Raw genomic sequence first — 21,333 nt, 5'->3', positions numbered from 1 at the left:
GAGATAGTCAGGGGCGGGACCTCTCTGATTGGCCGTGGTCCAGTTGAAAGTGCAGGTGGAGAGAGGGAGGTGAGTAGTTTGAATAAAGAGATATCGACTCATTAAATCCTGAATTGACTTTTAAATATAACTGTGTTTTGCCAGAAACGACAGATTCTCAGATTAAAGCTCACAAAACTATTTCAACATCCACCAAACATTAAGTGAGAGCAGGTACACGGATTCCACACAAAGACGTAAACACACACCCGACACATCAGAATCAGCTTTGTCTCTTCGGTCAAAGGAGCTTGCCAAGAAAAGCGTCTGGACTCCTATAAGTTGCTTGAAGACGTCTCACCTCTCATCCAAGAAGCTTCTTCAGTTCTTTGTCTTTCTCGGTTTTCTCACCCGACGGCAGACGGACAGTCGGAGCTCAGCGATTCTGCTGCGTCGGGTCAGCTCTGTGTTTACGTCTCCAACCAAAATTGACCGAGTCAGCAGCAAAAGAAGCAGCAAACTAACTTCACATTTGATAAATGTCATCATGAATTCCCTCTGACTTTTGCTGTTTTGCTTCCACCACGATAAAAATCACACTTCATGCACAGCTCTCTCTCTCTGTCAAGGACGTAGATTTGGCATGGACGGAAGGGACATGTCCCCACCAATATCAAGCGATTATTGAATTGTCCCCACCAATAATTTGATCTCTTCGAGTAAAGAAAAACAAACCCGATAGAAAGAAAAAAAAAAAACGATCTGTCAACGTCTCATTCACCCAGCAGTGCAGAAAAAGTTAAATTATGTTCTCTACTGGAGTCCTACCTCATGTGACAAATATGGCCAATGTGATTGGCTGTGCCTTTCAGGGAGCTCTGTTTAGTTTTAGCAGCGGCAAGCCTGCGCTGCCAGGACCTGCAAAGAGGACAGGACGGCAGCAACAAGGAAGAACCTGGATATAAGAAAGTATTTTTCAAAGAAACCTGTAAGTCACTTAAAGCCAAGTTCACTCATAAAATGTGTCCGTCATAATAACGTTACAGGCTATGCTAGGCTTTGGCCCGCATCAGTCTAAAATAGTATGTTACCATGAATAACGTCTTTTGTAAACTAACTGCACAACAGGCAGCACTATTAGTTCTCTCAGTCTCAGAGCAGCATTTCTAATTTTGATTGAAACTGTCAGAGAAAACGGCAGCTTTGAGCGAGCCAGGATATTAGTTTACAGAGGCTGTTAACATTGTATGTCTAACGTTAAAATGTTGGTGACACAATAATTTCATCCTAATGGTACTGACATATTCATACGGTTAATTTTTGAGACAAATATCATGAGGTAGTCATGATTTTGCAAATGTTCAACCTTGTAGTGCAGTTTGCACAAATTGTTTTAAAAATGCACTCAGCCTACAAACATTACTGATGAGTCACGATCTGCACAAATTGACAGAAACACTGAAGCAGCTCCACATTTTATTCTTATTGTCATGTATGTCCTATTTGTCAGGTGACAGTGCAGCTCTGCCATGTTGTAGCTTGGATAGAGGTGAGGAGGCGAGGTCACGGGTGACTGACTGATGATTTGGTGCTATAGATTAACTAGTATTTATCATCATAACAATTGTTAGGCTGCTGATGTAAATTGATTCATTAGTGTATATTTGACAAAGAATCTGAATTGACAGGTCTCACTTTTTATATGGCACGAATCAATGTGTTATTTTATCAGGTAGCAATATGTCCTAGTGCAGTCAGAGGGGAAGAGCCAGGGCCAAAGGTGAGGCACATCAAGCACATAATAATAATTTTAATCTCAGGATAAAACACATGTACTGGGGCTGAAAGAAGCGTCAGTGCTCTCAGAAGACTAAAAAGATGGCTATGGTCAACAATGATTTAAATGAGATTAAACAATGCTGCTGTGTGCCATGTCCACCAGGAGAGACTGGACAGTATAGATTTAAAACAAATTTGCCAGCAGTTTATCTCAGTTAACAAGAGGAGAAGGCATGTGTTTAGCTCCTTCACATAGTGGACATTGAGTTGTTGTGTGGGACACCAGTAGTCCATGTCTGTTGCTGTAACAGTAGTTCATGTTGAGAATAAAACATCCCAGCTCACTGATTTGATCGGGGCAATAGTGCCTAAAATGTTGCATCATTTTGCTGAGAGATCTTTTACTTTGTGGTAATCTTAGACGAGTAGTTTTATGGACAAAAACCACCAGGTCATTCAGTTTTCCCTTAGTGCTAATGTATAAGAGATGTTGGTGTAGTATAACTGAAGTAATGTTGATAAGTCCTTAAAGTCATATTCTTTTATTGTCATGACTGTATTTGAAGCTATTTTTTATTTTTGTATGATACCTGATTTATATGGATTATGGCTGAAGTAAACTAAAGCCTTAAAATACTTTAGTCCAGACTTTCCCAAAGTGTGGGCCCGCCCCGTAGGGGGGGGGGGGGGGCACAGAGCCATTGCGGGGGGGGGGGGCATAAAAAGGAAAAAAAAAAAAAAAAAAAAAAAAAGGCTTTGACATTGCTAGCACGGGGCGCCCACACAAACGCAAAGCAGGAGATGAAGCATCCCTGAATATGTTTCCAAACCAATTTCATTCTAAGCCAAAGACTAGAAAATATGGTGAAGCAAATCTTCCCTTTGGCTTCACTTGCACAAGTGCCGAGGTAGGTCTCCCTGCAGAATTGGTCTTTCCTTCGTCGGGAGCACACGCACGGACAAACAGTATTCCACAGTTGTTTATGTTTTTAAACCCGTTTTGCACAGAGAGGCATTTTTTTAATTTGTTGATAGCAATGTTGAATATTATTACACAGGAAAAAAAACAACTACATGTAAAATAATTACACCGTGACGCCTCTGCCTTTCTAAATAGAGGGACAGTAACTGCGTGTTTATATGTAAGCATGTAAAACCTGAAGATAGTCAGATTAACAGTATTTTGTCTCTATCTGCCATTCCTCTCATGTAAGCAATAACATGGCGCACAGCTGACGTGAAAAGAGGCACATACCTTTAACGTTGCATGACGAACTCTGTATTCCTCATCTGTAAACGCAAAAAAGAGTAAAAATCTCAGTTTTCGTTGATTCCAAACGCCGTTTACGTGTGGATGAAACAGCGGCGTTTTCAAAAATACCCGTGTACCTGCGGACGCAGCGTAAAAGAGTTAGTAGTTTATTTTATTACTACGTGCAGATTACTTGTATTTGCTTAATTGTTTAGTAAATGTTTGAGGTGTGAAATAAACCGCAATTGAGCAAAATATGGGTGTATGTGGTTGGAGGATGTGTTATTGCGTACGTGTGTGTGCGCGCGCGGGGGGTGGGGGTGGGGGGGTGGGCAAACATTTTTCTGTAAAACAAAGCGGGGCCCAGCGAAAAAAGTTTGGGAACCACTGCTTTAGTCAGTCATTTGTTTAATAGTAATTTAACATTATATAACTCACATATAAAACTATGAATTTTAAATGGTTTAAAAGCATGCAGAATAGCATATGTAGGCAAGTATATTTCTCCTTTTTTTTTTTTATCAAGAAGCAAAGACAAAAAAAGAAAAAGAAACAGGGCAGGGTTGAATCATCCGTCCCCACCAATGCCAAAACCAAATCTACGCCCTTTCTTTCTGTACTTCAAGAACAGTTTCCCGTCTCAAATCTGTTTTCTGCATTTTTCATTTGCTTATTATCCACCATCAGTCTACCGTTGTTTACAGCGCTGTCGGCCACTGTCTTTTTCTTTTCTTTCTTTTTTTTTTTTTCTCACTTAAATGACCTCGGACAAGAAAGCCTAATTTCTGCTGTTCAATACTGAAGAAATTTAAACTTTTTTAAATTATGCAAAATTACAGAATATTGCAGAATATTTTTAAGGTTATCTGCTATAAAAAGTCTGGTCAGAAAAATCTCCTTCATGTTTTTCTGGGGGGGGGGTTTTCTCGGTTACTTTGAAACAAAGGCATCTTCTGTGATGTTCACAATTCTGATGATTATAATATTTCTGACTGTCTGAGGAAAATTTAATCGAATCGGGACTTTGAGAACCTGAATCAAATGGATGATAGAAATCAGTGATGATACCCAGCCCTAGTGAGTAGCCTAGGCCTGACAGAAGTGGATGTAGCTGTGGGTAATAAGAAAAGATGAAAAGAACTATTGATAACTTTTTTGTTAAGTTAAGGCCTGATCCGTCTGAAATTCATAGCCAGTGCTCTGACACGGTGCCATCAATCTTTAAATGCTGAAAAAGCAGCAGTGTATCCAGAAAACGCATTATATGCTGCAATAAATGCACTGCCCAAGTGTCCCCTCTCCCCACTGCCTTTCAGGAGCATGCAACAGCAGACAGGTCGTCAGAGGAAGCCGAGATGATGATCAAGTTTAACATTTTCTACAATATTGACAAAGCACTTTAAGCACAAGATTGTTAGTTAATAATTTAGAAATGAATATTGCCTGTATGGACTGCAACTCCCCCCCCCCCCCCCCCAAGAAAAAAAAATGTGCACATGTAAAACTGCGGCTTAAGCGATGCGGTTGAAAAATTTGAGTGCGCCCATGGCAAAAAGTTAGTCTAGAGCCCTGGGTGCAGGGCAGGAGAACAGCCAACCCCAGGACAGGAAGCCACAGGTACAAGCCTGGGGAAGGGCAATCAGCCTTTACAATAGGACTTCATAGGATGATCTCCAGATGCATCTGTAGTTTATTTTCTTCCAGCGCAAATTTTTTCAATGTATTCTCACTGTTTTTTTTTCACAAAAAACAAATTAAACATACAAGCAGTACAGCATACTGCTAAAAAAAATCCCTGAAACCCCCCCAGAGCATCTCATCTTTTCCAGTTTAAGATACTGCATAATGTCTGTGATCCATTGTGAACATGAAGGTGGAGAGGAGTCTTTCCAATGTAACAACACACGTCTCCAAGCTAACAGAGTGCAAAAGGCTATGGTTTTCAGCTTATGTTTGTTCAGATGCCTCCCCTGCGGGACAGTACCGAATAGACCAGCAAAGGGGCATGGATCAAATGGCTCTCCTAAAATTTTTGACAAAGTAGAGAAAACTGCCAAAACTGATGAAGCATTGGACATGTCCAAAAATGTAGAAGGGTGGCTGGAGCCTGCTTACATTTATCACAGGGAGGATCCAGATCTGATCTAAATCTGGACAGTTTAGTCTTTGACCAGTGTAGTCGATGTGCAGTTTTAAACTGAATAACAGTATGACGTTGGCATATTGAAGATTAATAGATCCTTATAATTTTCAGCCAGTCTTCTCCTGAAATTTCAACATTTAAATCTTTTTCCCACTTTAATTTTAGATAATTGAGAGTGGTAGAGCTGTGTTGGATTAGTTTATTATAGATGTTACCAATAATTTGTTTCTGATCAAATGCAACTTTAAAAATATCATCTAGCAGAGAGACCGGTGGACGAGAAGGGAACCAGTCAGTATGTGAGGATACAAAGGTTCGTAGTTGTAAGTATCTAAAAACGTTAGATTTGGGTATGGAGAACCTGTTTACCAGCTGCTCAAAAGAGGCAGATTTGTTGCTTATGTAAAGGTCTTGCATTGACAGAATACCATTTTTACACCAGACCTGAAAGCCTCCACCGGATAAGGAGGGGGCAAACATATGGTTTCTAAATAACTGGTGCAAAGAGAGAAAGACTGTGTAGCCTGAAAGTTTTCCTAAACAGGTTCCAAATACGAATTGAGTTTATCACAACTGGATTAGAAGTATAGTAAGAGACTGGCCTGACTGAAGGGATCTCGGCGCACAGCAGTGCTCGCAGAGACACCTGTCCACAGGATGAGCTCTCCAGGAGGAGCCAGCTTGGAACCACCAGATGATAAGTGTCATCAGGGCTCTAGACTAACTTTTTGCCATGGGCGTACCGGTACGCCTAACTTTTTAAAGTTAGGCGTACCGGCACAAAAGTTAGGCGCACACAAATTTTATAATAATTTATATAATATAATGTGTTTTTCTGGATACACTGTGCTTTTTCAGCATTCAAAGATTGATGACACCGTGTCAGAGCACTGGCTATGAATTTCAGAAGGATCAGGCCTTAACAGAAAAGTTAGCAATAGTTCTTTTCCTATTACAGCTACATCCACTTCTGTCGTGCCTAGGCTGCTCACTAGGGCTGGGTATCATCACTGATTTCTATAATCCATTCGATTCCGGTTTTCAAAGTCCCGATTCGATTCAACTTAGCCCCAGACAGTCAGAAATATTATAATTCTGATCATTTATCAGTACTGACTTCATCAGAATTGTGAACATCACAGCAGATGCCTTTGTGTGAAAGTAACTGAGAATAAAACACAGAAAAATATGAAGGAGATTTTCCTGGTCTGGCTTTTTATAGCAGATAACCTTAAAAATATTCTACAATGTTCTGCATATAAAGTTTAAATTTCTTCAGTATTGAACAACAGAAAAATAGGCTTTCTTGTCCGAGGTCATTTAAGTGAAAAAAAGAAAAGAAAAAGACAGCAGCCGACAGCGCTGTAAACAACGGTAGACTGGTGGGTAATACGCCAATGAATAATACAGAAAACAGAGATTGGAGACGGGAAACTGTTCTTGAAGTACAGAGAGAGATAGAGAGAGAGCTAGCTGTGCATGAAGTGTGATTTTAATTGTCGTGGAAGCAAAACAGCAAAATTCATGACGACATTGATCAAATGTGAAGCGCAGTTTGCTGCTTCTTTTGCTGCTGGCTCGGTGAATTTTGGTTGGAGAGAGACAAAACGTGCAGCTCAGAATCAGCGCAAAAAGACGTAATCACAGCGCGGACCTGACTCATCAGAATCTCTAAGCTCCGACAGCGTGACCGTCTACGGGCCGTCGGGTGAGAAAGCCGAGAAAGACAAAGTTGATTCTGATGCGTCGGGTCCGTTCTGTGTTTACGTCTTTGTGTGGAATCCGTGTACCTGCTCTTATTTACTGTTTGGTTGTTGTTGAAATGGTTTTGTGAGCTTTAATCTGAGAATCTGGCGTTTCTGGCAAAACACAGTTATATTTAAAAGTCGATTCAGGATTTAATGAATTGATATAGCTTTATTCAAGCTACTCACCTCCCACTTCCACCTGCACTTTCAACTGGACCACGGCCAATCAGAGAGGTCCCGCCCCTTACTATCTCTGATTGGTTTAGTCCACGATAGGGGCAAAATGTGTGTCTGTTGTTGACCACAGGGAAGGTTGCAGATTTTTTTTTTTTTTTTCGCTACCCGAACAGTTGGTCGCACAGGTGCAACCAAATATTTTTTTTTAGTCGCACCACTGAAAAATTTGGTCGCATTTGCGACCAAATTGGTCGCACTCTAGAGCCCTGGTCATGCATCCAGTGTAGCAGTACCCTGATATTGGCTAACCAATAATAAAACAGAAGGTTCGGCAGAGCCAGTCCACCCTGTGGGCGTGGCCTTTGCAGGATGCTCTTTCTTATATGGGTTGTTCTTGTTCTAAATGAATGATGATATTAACTTGTCTAGAGAGCTGAAGAAATGTTTGGTCAGATATATAGGGAGGTTTTTGAATAGATAAAGGAGCCTTGGCAACAGCTTCTTTTAATTATATTAATCCTCCCACTGAGGGAAAGGGATAATAAGTTCCAGCAGTGGATGTCCTTTTTCAGACTCTTCAACATTGGCAGGTAGTTTATTTTATAAAGATCTTTGTAGCAGCTGGAGATCCAGATTTCGAGGTATTTAAACTTTTTATTATTTATTTTGAATGGTATTAGATTAAATGGGATAGTTTTTGCAGCTGCATTGATTGGGATGAATTCACTTTTCTGACGATTTATTTTGTAGGCAGACATTGAACCGAATCTTTGCAGAGTGCTTAGTAGTTTCGAGGCGTTTAGGGTGGGGTCAGTTATAAAAAGCAATAGATCGTCTGCGTAAAGTGAAACTTTGTATTCTTGGCCTCCTCTAACGACTCCTGTGATACTGGTTCTTGCCATATGGCTCTATAGCAATAACAAACAAAAATGGAGATAGGGGGCAGCCCTGCCTAGTGCCCTTATGGAATTTAAAATAAGAAGAGATCGTATTATTAGTACGCACAGCTGCCATTGGTGAATTGTAGAGAGTTTTAACCCACGATATGAATCTGGGGCCAAAAGCAAATTTGCTCAAACTATATAAAAGGTAGTCCCACTCCACCCGGTCGAATGGCCTTCTCAGCATCAAGTTACAGTAGGGCTTCAGGTGTATCGGTTGAGGGAGAGTCATGAATTATACTTAAGACACGTCTAATGTTGAAGAAAGAGTGTCTGCCCTTGTTAAACCCGGTTTGGTCTGTGGAGATGATTGTTGGTAACACAACCTCTAAGTGCTGTGATGAAATCTTTGCGAGAATCTTTGCATTGGTGTTTAGCAGTGAAATCGGCCGGTATGAGCTACATTGGAGAGGGTCTTTGTTCTTTTTCAGAATGAGTGAAAAAAACGCTTCTCTCCTAGTTGGAGGGAGAGTTCCAGATGAATAGGACTCCAAAAAGACTGACAGCAGAAGTGGTGCAAGTTCGTTAAAAAATGTTTTAAAAAATCCATCTGGTCCAGGGGACTTTGCATTCCAACAATCGGCATCATGACCTCCTGGATAGAGAGGTCCCTTTCGAGTTTGGTAACCAGTTTCGGGTCAACAGTGGTTATACTGAGGTAACTAAAGAAATTGTCCATAGCAGACTCATCTTGGCGGGATTCTGCGGTATATAAATAAGAGTAAAATTGTTGGAAGCAGGAGTTGATTTCTGCGTGGTCTGTATGCTTTAGGCCCTGTTCATCAGCTATTTCAGAGATGAACTGTTTGGATGACCTTTGACGTATTTGATGTGCTAAGACTGCCAATTTTCTCTCCCTCCTCATAGAAAGTACATCTAGACTTTAGGATAGGTTGCTCCACTTGCTGTGTTGAAATAAGATCAAATTTCATTTTGAGGGTCTGACGTTCTTTAAGGATGCTTTCCGATGGTGAGTGACTGTAGTTTATATCTAGCCGCAAAATATCATCTAATAGCTGTTTCAAGTGCTCAGTGTCAGCTTTTTTTCTTGCTGCTGAAAATGAGATAATTTGGCCCCGAAGATAGGCTTTCAGTGACCCCCATATGACTGAAAAAGACATCCCAGGGGTCTGGTTTGGTTCAAGAAAGTCTCTAATCTCAGATTTTCTAAAATTCATGAATGCTTCGTTAGAGAGTAAAAGAGGATTAAAACTCCAGGGACAGTATATGCAATTGGCACCAGGGATGTGCATTCTCATCACTAAGGGAGCATGGTCTTAAATAACAATAGATTGATAATCGCAAGTTTCAACCAGTGGAAGAGCATGTTTATCAATAAAAAAAATAATCTATCTAAGAGAATGTTTTGTGGACAGGAGAGTAGTAGGAGTATGCCCTTGATGCAAGGTTATGAAAACGCCAAATGTCAACAACGCCGTGGGATTGGAGAAAGCATGTAAAAATTTCAGTCAGGAGGGGAACTTCACCCGGCAGTTTAACTTGGTAAGATGACTTTTTTCACGTATACCATTGCCTTCTCTGGATCCAGAAACTCCTTACTCTCGCCCCTAAAAGATATGCGCAGTATCTCTGGAAACATCATTCCGTAGCGGACATCTTGACACCCTCGAAGCAGGTTCCTCACGTCATTAAAAGCAAAGCCAGCTTTGGCAATGCTCGTGTAATCAGGGAAGATGGCCACAGGGTTCCCCTTGTATTGCAACTGACCCCGCTCTCGGGCCTGTCGTAGAACATTGACGCAGTCTTGGTAGTAATGGAGTTTGGCGATGATAACTTGAGGTTTCCCGTTAGATCTTCTGGGAGCAAGGTCTCTATGTGAGCGGTCCACCAGGATTTTTTTATCCAGTTGCAGAACATCTTTCAATAGAGTAGAAACTGAGCTGGTCGAGCTGGAACTGGCATCCTCCGCAACACCCACAATACGAATATTGCACCTCCGCATTCTTGACTCCATATCTCCATTCTTTTCTTTTAAGCTAACCAGCTCAGTCTGTAATCCTGCAGCCGTCTCTTGGAGGCTGACAACCTTGTCCGACCATGATGATAAACCCTCTTTCAGGTCGCTAGTAGCGGACTTGACGTTGTTAATTTCTGAGCGGACTGCTGCTGTGTTGTTAGCAATCTCCGTCTTAACTTCTCTTAGTTTGTACTTGAGGGAGTCGAAATCCTCTGCAAGCGGACTTGTCAGTTCTGACCTGATAATCGTAGAGATATCATCTTTCAGAGAGGAGAGGATGTCCGATTTCAGACCTTCATACTCCATCGCGATTCCTGACTGTGAGCTAGGCGACGAGCTCCCACTTGCTTAAGTATAAGGTCCCTCGGGCCGGTATACTTATATTTTCAGAGTTTAGATGCCATTCCGGTTGTAACCACTAGTCCGTTTTTCCCCGTCGGTCACAGGTGTTACGGGGAGTGATAGTTCGTTTAAATTAGCCTTTAAAAGGGGCATGGAATTGTTAAAATATAAGCTAGCCAGGCGTGAGCCCAGTCCAACATGCCTTACTCCATTGTCGGCTCAGTAGCGCCCCCGAAGTCGGCGTACTTCAACAGCTCCTGAATGAAGTCTTCGGCTCCTCTCCTCAGTGTCTGTTCACAGTTTATTGTGATCCCGTTGAGAGAAGAGTGAGAGAGTGTTTGGAGAAAAACACCAACTAATCATTAGCTCAGCATGCTGGGAGAAGTTGATGGTTTGCTCACTTGTTAAATTATTTCCATCTTGCTTTGACTGCAGATGTAACCAGACGTATTCCAGCAGGATTTGTAAAAAGCGTTTTAACAGACACACAAAGCTGGAAAAGTCTAAGAAGCTTAGAAAGAAAGTGATCGGACTTCTCGTGTGGCTAGGTGCTGTTGAGGTTCACGTCTTCTTGACCTCACCCATTCTTTTGATATCCCAGCTGGAGAAGAAGGGTCAGGGCTGAAGTATTGTTCATCAAAGCTTTATTATCAATGCGCATTGATCCCACTACATGCAGTCACAGCAAACACCAAGTGGATCTGAGGAGCACTCCTCATACACACACCTTTATGGGCTGTATCCCAATTTAGGGTCTGCAGCCATGGAGGAAGCGGTTTACGTGGGCCTCGTCCTCAAAACCGGAAGTACGAGGCGTGTGAACTTGGACCGTCTGGCCTCCATCGCGCTGCTCAGCTACTAACCACTGGAAATGTTTCATACAGCATTGTTAAACAGAAATGAAGGAGGAAATGTTTTTGTTCATCTGTTTTTATATGAGCTTTGTTTGATTTGTTGAGTATCTGAGGCTGAGACCACGGGACTGTAAAAACATGATTGACGGGCTTCATTTCTGTACTGAACAGTCATTTTAAGATTAGCTAGTTAATAACCATTAGCTAATGTTTTTCATGAGAGTAAAGTCATCTCACTTTGGTAATGTAAATATAATATGGGAAATATTAAAGTTATTTTTATATTAATCATTATTAGTTATTACAGCAGTGAACTTGAACTTTGTCAAATACTGAGCTTCAGTAAAGATTCAAGTTGCATTTATTTATATTTCCTATCACCTTAAATCTTCACTCAAAGACAATTATCTTTGACAGTGTATATATAGATGTATTATATATAAGATACAAATATTGTTATTTCATTTTGTTGGCATTACTAAATTAGTCTCAATGCTTATACATATGTGTAACAAGAAAATGTACGAGCTGTGATAACTGTTTCTGATAAAATGAAGAGTAGACTGATATATTAAATATTCCTTTATTGGGTGAGAAAATCATACCATGTCATAACTGCTTTAAGTCATACAGAATAGATATCAGAGCCTTAAACAGGCTGACTTCTGCTAAATGGGTCAAACTGGGCAAAAAGTAAACAAACACATAACATCATTGTAGAATATGATGTAACACTATAGATCAACTTACCTCCGAATATATAAAGCATATAAACAATTACAGCAATGCGATGCAACAAACGCAGCAGTACTACTAATCCACAATATTCAAAGCTTCATATAACTGAAACAAACATGGGCACTTATTTTCAGGTCCATTCTGCTGCTGATACATACTTCAGGTTTCTGAATATTCTAAACATCACACACACTCCTTTGTGCCTTTTGCTTTGCCCTGTCCAGATGTTTACCATAAAGGACAGTGACTATAATAATAATAAACTTTATTTATAAAGCACACTAAAAAACCAAGGGTATACCAAGGTGCTTGACAAAAATAAAATAGGAAAAGGGAGATGGGAGGGAAAAGAGAAAGGACCTGGCACGTATCAATTATAAAAACCTTGACAATCATAAGATATAAAAGTAGTTCACAAGCATAACGGATAAAAATGTACAACGCACACCAAGTGTTAACTAGGTGGAAAGGCAAGATTAAACAAATAAGTCTTCAGCCGTGATTTAAACAGTGGCATAGAGTCAGACGTCCGGATAGCAACAGGAAGGTTGTTCCATAAGACCGGGGCAGCTACAGCAAACGCACGGTCACCACGAGACTTCAGCCGAGAACGAGGTTGCTCCAGAAGAATTTGGGTAGCAGATCTAAGTGCTCTGACAGGAGTGTGTAACCTGAGAAGCTCATTGAGGTAGCTCGGCGCCAAGTTATTAATGGTTTTGTAGGTGAAAAGTAATATTTTAAATTGAATACGGTATTTAATTGGAAGCCAGTGCAAGCTAGCAAGAACAGGAGTGATGGAAGAAAACTTCCTGCTACCTGTCAAAAGGCGTGCCGCTGCATTCTGGACAGTCTGCAATCTAACGAGAAGGGTGGAGGAAAGACCAATGTAAAGAGAGTTGCAGTAGTCCAACCTGGAAGTCACGAATGCGTGAATGAGTTTTTCCAGGTCAATGTGCGGAATATAGCGCTTAGCCTTAGAAATGAGGCGCAGCTGATTAAAACTAGACCTCACAACAGCAGACACTTGCTTGTCAAATTTAAGCGAGCTATCCAGTAGTATGCCCAAATTACTGGCATATTAGAACCTATAGGTAAATGAATAACACAAACATAAACTAAATTCAATGTTAGTGCTTTCAAAGTCTGGGGTAAAACCCAGATGTGGCCATGTACAGCCAACATATATCAAACACTTCTGAGCTAAATTTTACAACAGACTGATAGATCTTTCCTCTCTATCTATGCAGTGTACTGTACTCTTTACTATTGTAGGGCAATAGACCCATTTAAACAGTGTAAACCCTCCCAAGGGAATTTACAATTATCTTTACTGTGCCCACATCAGTGATTGGGGAAACCAAAACAATCACATTAAACACTGGAAGAACTACCTCATTCTTTAGGTGCTTCAGGCATGTTTGAGGCCAATCAAAAATCCCTCAATGAAATGTGACGAACCCAAAATCTTACCTATACCTCCTCCCTCACAGAGAGTATTATTATGACCTTGTTTTCTGCTTGATCGTCACCTAAGGATTTACATCCCCGATAAGGAGAAGGAGTCCCACTGTGTGTTCAATGTCTCCCATTACAATGGCCTCACTGTGTTAACATTCCACATGCATGCAAACTGGTGACAGGAGTGCTCTTACTACAGGGAGTGCAGAATTATTAGGCAAGTTGTATTTTTGAGGAATAATTTTATTATTGAACAACAACCATGTTCTCAATGAACCCAAAAAACTCATTAATATCAAAGCTGAATGTTTTTGGAAGTAGTTTTTAGTTTGTTTTTAGTTTTAGCTATTTTAGGGGGATATCTGTGTGTTCAGGTGACTATTACTGTGCATAATTATTAGGCAACTTAACAAAAAACAAATATATACCCATTTCAATTATTTATTTTTACCAGTGAAACCAATATAACATCTCCACATTCACAAATATACATTTCTGACATTCAAAAACAAAACAAAAACAAATCAGCGACCAATATAGCCACCTTTCTTTGCAAGGACACTCAAAAGCCTGCCATCCATGGATTCTGTCAGTGTTTTGATCTGTTCACCATCAACATTGCGTACAGCAGCAACCACAGCCTCCCAGACACTGTTCAGAGAGGTGTACTGTTTTCCCTCCTTGTAAATCTCACATTTGATGATGGACCACAGGTTCTCAATGGGGTTCAGATCAGGTGAACAAGGTGGCCATGTCATTAGTTTTTCTTCTTTTATACCCTTTCTTGCCAGCCACGCTGTGGAGTACTTGGACGCGTGTGATGGAGCATTGTCCTGCATGAAAATCATGTTTTTCTTGAAGGATGCAGACTTCTTCCTGTACCACTGCTTGAAGAAGGTGTCTTCCAGAAACTGGCAGTAGGACTGGGAGTTGAGCTTGACTCCATCCTCAACCCGAAAAGGCCCCACAAGCTCATCTTTGATGATACCAGCCCAAACCAGTACTCCACCTCCACCTTGCTGGCGTCTGAGTCGGACTGGAGCTCTCTGCCCTTTACCAATCCAGCCACGGGCCCATCCATCTGGCCCATCAAAACTCACTCTCATTTCATCAGTCCATAAAACCTTAGAAAAACCAGTCTTGAGATATTTCTTGGCCCAGTCTTGACGTTTCAGCTTGTGTGTCTTGTTCAGTGGTGGTCGTCTTTCAGCCTTTCTTACCTTGGCCATGTCTCTGAGTATTGCACACCTTGTGCTTTTGGGCACTCCAGTGATGTTGCAGCTCTGAAATATGGCCAAACTGGTGGCAAGTGGCATCTTGGCAGCTGCACGCTTGACTTTTCTCAGTTCATGGGCAGTTATTTTGCGCCTTGGTTTTTCCACACGCTTCTTGCGACCCTGTTGACTATTTTGAATGAAATGCTTGATTGTTCGATGATCACGCTTCAGAAGCTTTGCAATTTTGAGACTGCTGCATCCCTCTGCAAGATATCTCACTATTTTTGACTTTTCTGAGCCTGTCAAGTCCTTCTTTTGACCCATTTTGCCAAAGGAAAGGACGTTGCCTAATAATTATGCACACCTGATATAGGGTGTTGATGTCATTAGACCACACCTCTTCTCATTACAGCGATGCACATCACCTAATATGCTTAATTGGTAGTAGGCTTTCGAGCCTATATAGCTTGGAGTAAGACAACATGCATGAAGAGGATGAAGTGGACAAAATACTCATTTGCCTAATAATTCTGCACTCCCTGTATAGTAAAGTGAGAAAGTGATATTACTATAACTAATGTGATATGATTAAATATGTGATTAATACATGAGAAGAAAAATCTGCCTCCACAACACCTACAGGCCAGTGGACACTCTTTCACTGATGAGGATGTACACATCCTGGACAGGGAGGAACGCCGGTTTGCGCGTGGAGTCAAGGAGGCCATTTATATGAGAAGGGAAAGACCATCTCTGAATCGAGGAGGGGGCCTAAGGGGACATCTTTCGCCATCCTACAATGCTGTGATTGCAGCCATTCCCCAACTCTCTGTGAATGGTACTCATGGCCATTGATCAGTGGTTATGAGAATTTACATAATTATGATGAAGGAACTGACCTCCCAGCCCATTGTTCCTTCAGTGGTTCTAGTTACTGTTTATAAGATTGGGGAAACCTGCAGTCAGCTGAGACTGAAGAAGTCACTTGGATGAGTGACGAAACGTTTCTCCCACTGAAAACACTACGTCCAGATGAACAGAATCAACTTTTCGAGATTTACTTACCTGGATGATTGAGCATGCATCAAGAAGAATTTAGAATGGATTACCTTGCTGAATCCTTTTAGACAAGGGACTTAGGACTTACTATCTAATCGTGTCCCACATAGGTGATGTTCTCCAGTGCCCATTGTAATGCGGAGAAGCTCACTTTACGATTGTTGTATAGCACTTTTAGTTCCAATCATGTAGGCCTGCTTAAAGGAGAGCAGATTCTCAAACAAAATTCTGAGTGCACTCCTCACAAATAAAAAAAAAAAAAAAAAAAAGTAAAGAAAAGAAAATACTAACAAATGTAAAAAATATGAAAGTCTAGTTTTAGGACTTGCCAAAGCGTACTCTTCTCCTTACACTGATAAATCAAACCAAAACGTATTGACAGGTTCCACTTGGTAAAAAAAAAAAATGTAGCCGCCAAATAAATCCCCAAAACATTCATCCACCAGCCACACACATTTCACACAACCCTAATGTCCTATTAGATAATAAGTTTATTCCCATGTAACCAGGTGTATGTCATGGTAAAGCATCCCTCACACATTTGAATTTGAATGTATTTATTTAAAAGGGACAGTGCAGTTTGACATAGTCCAAGTACAAAACATGCAACTGATGTAACGGACATAAGTTTATAGCTATTGCAAATTTTCAACAATTGTCCCTTGTTGGGTTTACAATCAAAATAAATACATTTTACCATAAAACATACATTTTCATAAAGCCAAAATACATCGTAAATACAACTACAATAAATAAAAATAATATCATTAGTTAAAATGACTACATCTCTGATTTGCCTTTAACCAAACTTTAACCTTCAATAGAAAGGATCTGATGTCTGTAATCAATTTGATTTTGGTTGGAAGTGCGTTCCACAGATTGCAAGCCTTTATGGAAAATGCCAACTGACCAAATTTAGATCTGCAATATATCTTGCAGTTTCCGTTCACCATGCTTCTAGTAATACGATTACTATCTTGTCTCTGGATGTGTCTATTAAGACACTCTGGGGCCATCCTATTTATACATTTAAATACTAATTTAAGAAAACACAAATGATTAAAACTCTTAAAGCTAAGTAAATTATATTTCTCTAAAATGTGACAATGATGCCAGGGCTGCACGATTTTGTATAAAATGAGATTCACGATTTTTTTGCTTAGAATTGAGATCACGATTCTCTCATGATTTTCTTTTACAATATAAATATTTATTGCACTTATTAATTGCACATCAACTTTGTAACAGTTGAGACTGAACATAAAAACAATGTCTCAATTGTCTACTCTTACTTACAAAACCTTAAAATACTTCTAACAATAACATTTTGAACAGTATTCTTTCCGTGTGTAAGCTGATGAGAGAGGTACGTATTAGGTATGTTTCTTAAAATGTAAACCACAATTATTAACAAAATATAACACTTAGTTTGGCTGGACCATAAGTCTGTCGTTGCCGTGAAATGTTGTACTGCTTGTAATTCCGTCTCCACCCTTGCCCGACACTGCGTGTATAGAGCAGGTAGTGCAACGTTTGAAAAATAGTTGCAGGACGGCACTGTGTAGTGTTTGTCTAGGGTGTTGATCATTTTCCTAAATCCCTCGTTTTGCACAGTGTTGATGGGAGCCATATCTTTAGCCAGGTGATAAGTGATAGCCTCCGTAATTTCTTTGTGCCTGGGGGAGTTTGACGGGTATGGGGAAGTGCTGTATAAGGTGCCCGTTATTGATGTTTGGGTAGTTAACAGGGACGGATTTTCTCCTGTCACTTTCTTGGCCTTTACAGCTTCGTCATATTGCACTTTATGGTGACGTTTAAGGTGGTTATACAAATTCGTAGTGTTAGCTTGCGGTGCTGCTACTATGGCAAAACACATCTTGCAAATGATATCTTTTTGACTCTCATCATCTTCTTTGAAACCAAAAACCTTCCACACAGAGGAACGTGAACCAAAAATATCTTTTTGATGGATTTCCACAGAGCCCTGAAAATTTCCATGACTGTTCACCAAAGCCTGCTGTTTCTTACGGTGAAAGAATGATTTTGATGCTCCATATAGATTTAGAGTTACAAAAGGTTGTTGGAGAGCAAGTCAAGGCAGTTTTTGCTTCGCCTCTACTCAGTTACAGTGTATTACAAGTCATATATCTTTAATAATTCATATTTTATCTCTGAATTATGAAGACCTGAAGATTCCCCCATCTCTTCTGAACAAAACAATGTCTGAATGACCGTTCTAGCCTCTACGGTTAGGAAATTATGGCCATTTGTTCGAGGGGAATCCTGAATATCAGAAATACACTGAAGAAAACTCACACTTCTCTCTGTGTCTGTGTGTGTAAGGGCTGACTACAGCAGGTGCAGCTAATTTAACTGACCTAGATATACCAAGCCCAGACTCTGAACAGCTCCTGTTCCCTTTACTCTCTGTGTATGTGTGTCTGTGTATCAATATTTCTCCTATGTTTAAGTATTACTCCTCAATCATAGTATTTCTGCTAAAGCAAAGTACCTCTACTACATCTTAGTACTTCTGCTAAATCATAGTATTTTTGCAAAATCATGGTATTTGTGCAAAATCATGGTTTTGGGGCCAAATCATAATATTTCCGTTATGTTATAGTATTACTACTAAGTGGAGGAATTTCTGTTATGTTATAGTATATGTGCTGAAGATATTATATGTGCCAAATCATTGTATTTATTCCAAATTATAGTATTTATGCCAAATTACAGTATTTCTGCTAAAAAGCAGAAATAGTACCTTTTAGTAGAAATTTCTGCCAAAAGATAGTATTTATGTTAAAACATATTATTTCTGCTAAATCAGAGTATTCCTGCCAAATCATAGTATTTGTACTGAAACATAGTACTTCTGCCCAATCATAGTATTTGTACTAAATGATAGTACTTGTGCCAAATCATAGTATTTGTTGCACATCATAGTATTGGAACCAAAACATAGTATTTGTCCCAAAGCATCGTATTTGTATGGAGTAATAGTATTTCTTCTAAATCATAGTATTTCAATCAAATCTCAGTAGTTGTGTTAAAATGCAGTATCATTGCCAAATCATAGTATTTGTACCCAATCATAGTATTTTAGCCATGTCATCGTATTTGTGCCGAATCATGGTTTTTTTTGCCAAATCGTGGTATTTGTGCCCAATTAATAATTCTGTTATGTTATAGTATTACTACTAAGTCGTAGAATATCTGTTATGTTATAGTGTATCTGCGGAATATAGTATGTGTGCCAAATCATAGTATTTATACCAAATCACAGTATTTGTGCTAAAACATAGTATTTCTGCCATATTGTGGTATTTGTGCAAGGACATTGAACTGTTATGTTATAGTATTACAACTAAGTCATAGTATTTCTGCGTTGTTATAGTATTTGTGCTAAAACGTAGTATCTCTGCCAAGTCATAGAATTACTGCAATTTCATAGTTTTTTTAGGAAATCTGTTATGTTATAGTATTACTACTAAGTCATAGTATTTCTGCCAAATCATAGTATTTGTGTGAATTTGTATACTGTAATATCACTGTATTATGTATTGGCTAAGTAGGGGGCTGACTGTTTACTAAGTGCATCAGTGTAAATAGGTCATCTCTTGTGTTGGAGTGCCCTCTTGTGGCGCCTTTTGGGTAGTGCCTTAGTAAACGTGAACCCTGTAAGAAGTGGTGTCAGACTGATTTGTAGTGGAGGAATTTGTTGCCAGTTTTCTTAATCTTTAATCTGTATGCATGTTGTAATGCATACCCTGTTCTTAATCATAGAAACCACACCATATCAACTCTCCACATCCTCCTACTGTATGCCATACCTCCCTCTACCATCCATCTGACCGCCAATAAACTCCACCTGTGGTAATCTAATCCCTGGATGTCAGCCTCTCCTTCTGACCGAGGATAGTTACTATTGCAGCACCACCCAGCATTAAACTGACGTACACCATTCTGTACAATAGTATTTGTGCTAAAAAGTAGTATTTCTGCCAAATCATAGTATTACTGCTATTTCATACTATTTAAGCGAAATTACAGTGTTTCTGCAAAAACATTGCATTTCTGCTAAATCATAGTATTTCTGTAATCTTATAGTACTTGTACTCAATTATAGTATTTGTGACAAAGTTTAGTATTTGTACCAAAACATAGTATTACTGGTAACAGAAATTCTGCTGATTGAACTCTTTTCAGCAGATTTTTCAGAAATTTCACCTCTTTTCAGCCCAAATTCTGCTCATTCACCTCTTCTGCAAAATTTTCAGCCTTTTCACCTCTTATCAGCACAATTCTCAGCAGCTTCTGCTCATTTTAGCCGAATTGTCAATCTCTCCACCTCTTCTTTGTGAGAATCAGTTTGGCTCAGTGCGCTAAATAGCCGCCCTTAGACCAGGAGGGCCAGGTTCGAATCCTGCTCAGGGCAGCATTTTTTTCAACTTTTTCAGCCGACATCTTCAGCGTTAAGGCATCCACACAGCATTTTCGCAGGAAATGCAAATTTTTCTAGTTCTTTATACTTCATACTTTATTGTGTGGATGCTTTAAGGCATCCACACCATTGAGTTCCTGTTTCTCTTTATTCTTTATACTTTATTATTGTGTGGATGCTTTAAGCATCCACACAAGAGTTCCTCTTGGGACTTCCGTACACTTTTTGGCACTTAACTACTTCCACAATTTTCAGCCGATTTTCACCGTTCAAATTTTAAACTATTCTGCTATTTCTGCTAATGTGTGCTATGACTTTTGGTATTTTTCACTATTATACTTTTTAAAATATTAAGCTTAATTTGTCCCATTGAAATGAATGGGAAACTTCTGCAATTCTGCTAAAATTTGCTTGTTTTTGAAACTTAACTACTTCCTCATATTTTCACGTAGAACAACCATTCAAACTTTAAAATGTTCTCAAATTATTGGGCTAGTCAGGTATAAATCAGTTTTTTCAAATCTTTTACCGTTTTACTTTTATGCCTCTTAAAGTTTTCAGTTGCAAAATTGTGATTTTTCACAAAATACATGCGTTGTTATGGTTGCTATGCACTTGGCTTCCAGTGTGCCACTGAAGGTTTTGCAGTCTTCTCTTCATGTCCGAACAACTTCTTGCTACTTGCTCAATTTTCACTCAACTTCCACAAATTATACATCAAAACGTAGGTATTTTTGCTGGCTTTCCGAAAATGTCACTATCATTGTTGTGGGATTTATAGAATTTTGGCAAATCTCCTCAGACCAACACAAAGTCGCAAAACTCTCCATAGAAAGTCAATGGAGAGCTTGTTCAAAATCACCGCTTGATTTCTGTAATGAGAGGCATATTCGAATCGTCATATCTCCTTAACGAAGCAAAGTTAAGACATGAGGCTTGTCCCAGTATATCTTCAGACACTCCTGACGCTCACAATTCAAGAATTATTTTCTCACCTATTACCGTTCTGAAATGAGTTAGACTTGTTTGAGGGTAGGAAATTCGTCCTTCGCTCAGATTTCTTCAGATTTCAAATTCTGGAAATGAACCACTTTTTTCTCTCGTCATATCTTTTTAATGGATTTCCACAGAGACCTGAAAATTTCCATGACTGTTCACCAAAGCCTGTTGTCTCTTACGGTGAAAGAATGATATTGATACTCCAAATAGATTTAGAGTTAGAAA

The 21,333-nt window shown here is 39.6% G+C and overlaps 2 protein-coding genes across 4 annotated transcripts in view; one reads left to right on the top strand and one right to left on the bottom strand.

Moving 5' to 3' along the window:
- LOC146389750 (neural cell adhesion molecule 2-like) overlaps window positions 1–21,333 on the bottom strand; it is a 631,716-nt gene that overhangs the window by 274,743 nt on the left and 335,640 nt on the right. The window lies entirely within an intron of this gene.
- LOC146389761 (uncharacterized) overlaps window positions 1–21,333 on the top strand; it is a 42,717-nt gene that overhangs the window by 1,538 nt on the left and 19,846 nt on the right. Inside the window, exon 1 of one of the 3 annotated variants that reach the window (XM_084913413.1) lies at window positions 2,499–2,666. The exons of the other annotated variants lie outside the window; for them this stretch is intronic. The gene's annotated coding sequence lies outside the window, so the exon portion shown is untranslated. Of the gene's footprint in view, window positions 1–2,498; window positions 2,667–21,333 lie in introns of those variants that run through there. 3 annotated transcript variants of the gene reach the window in all.

The sequence above is a fragment of the Perissodus microlepis genome, chromosome 3 (genome assembly GCF_051167445.1).
Source record: "Perissodus microlepis isolate ML-2025 ecotype Zambia chromosome 3, ASM5116744v1, whole genome shotgun sequence".
Taxonomy (NCBI): Eukaryota; Metazoa; Chordata; class Actinopteri; order Cichliformes; family Cichlidae; genus Perissodus; species Perissodus microlepis.
This window is presented reverse-complemented; position numbering and strand designations above follow the sequence as displayed.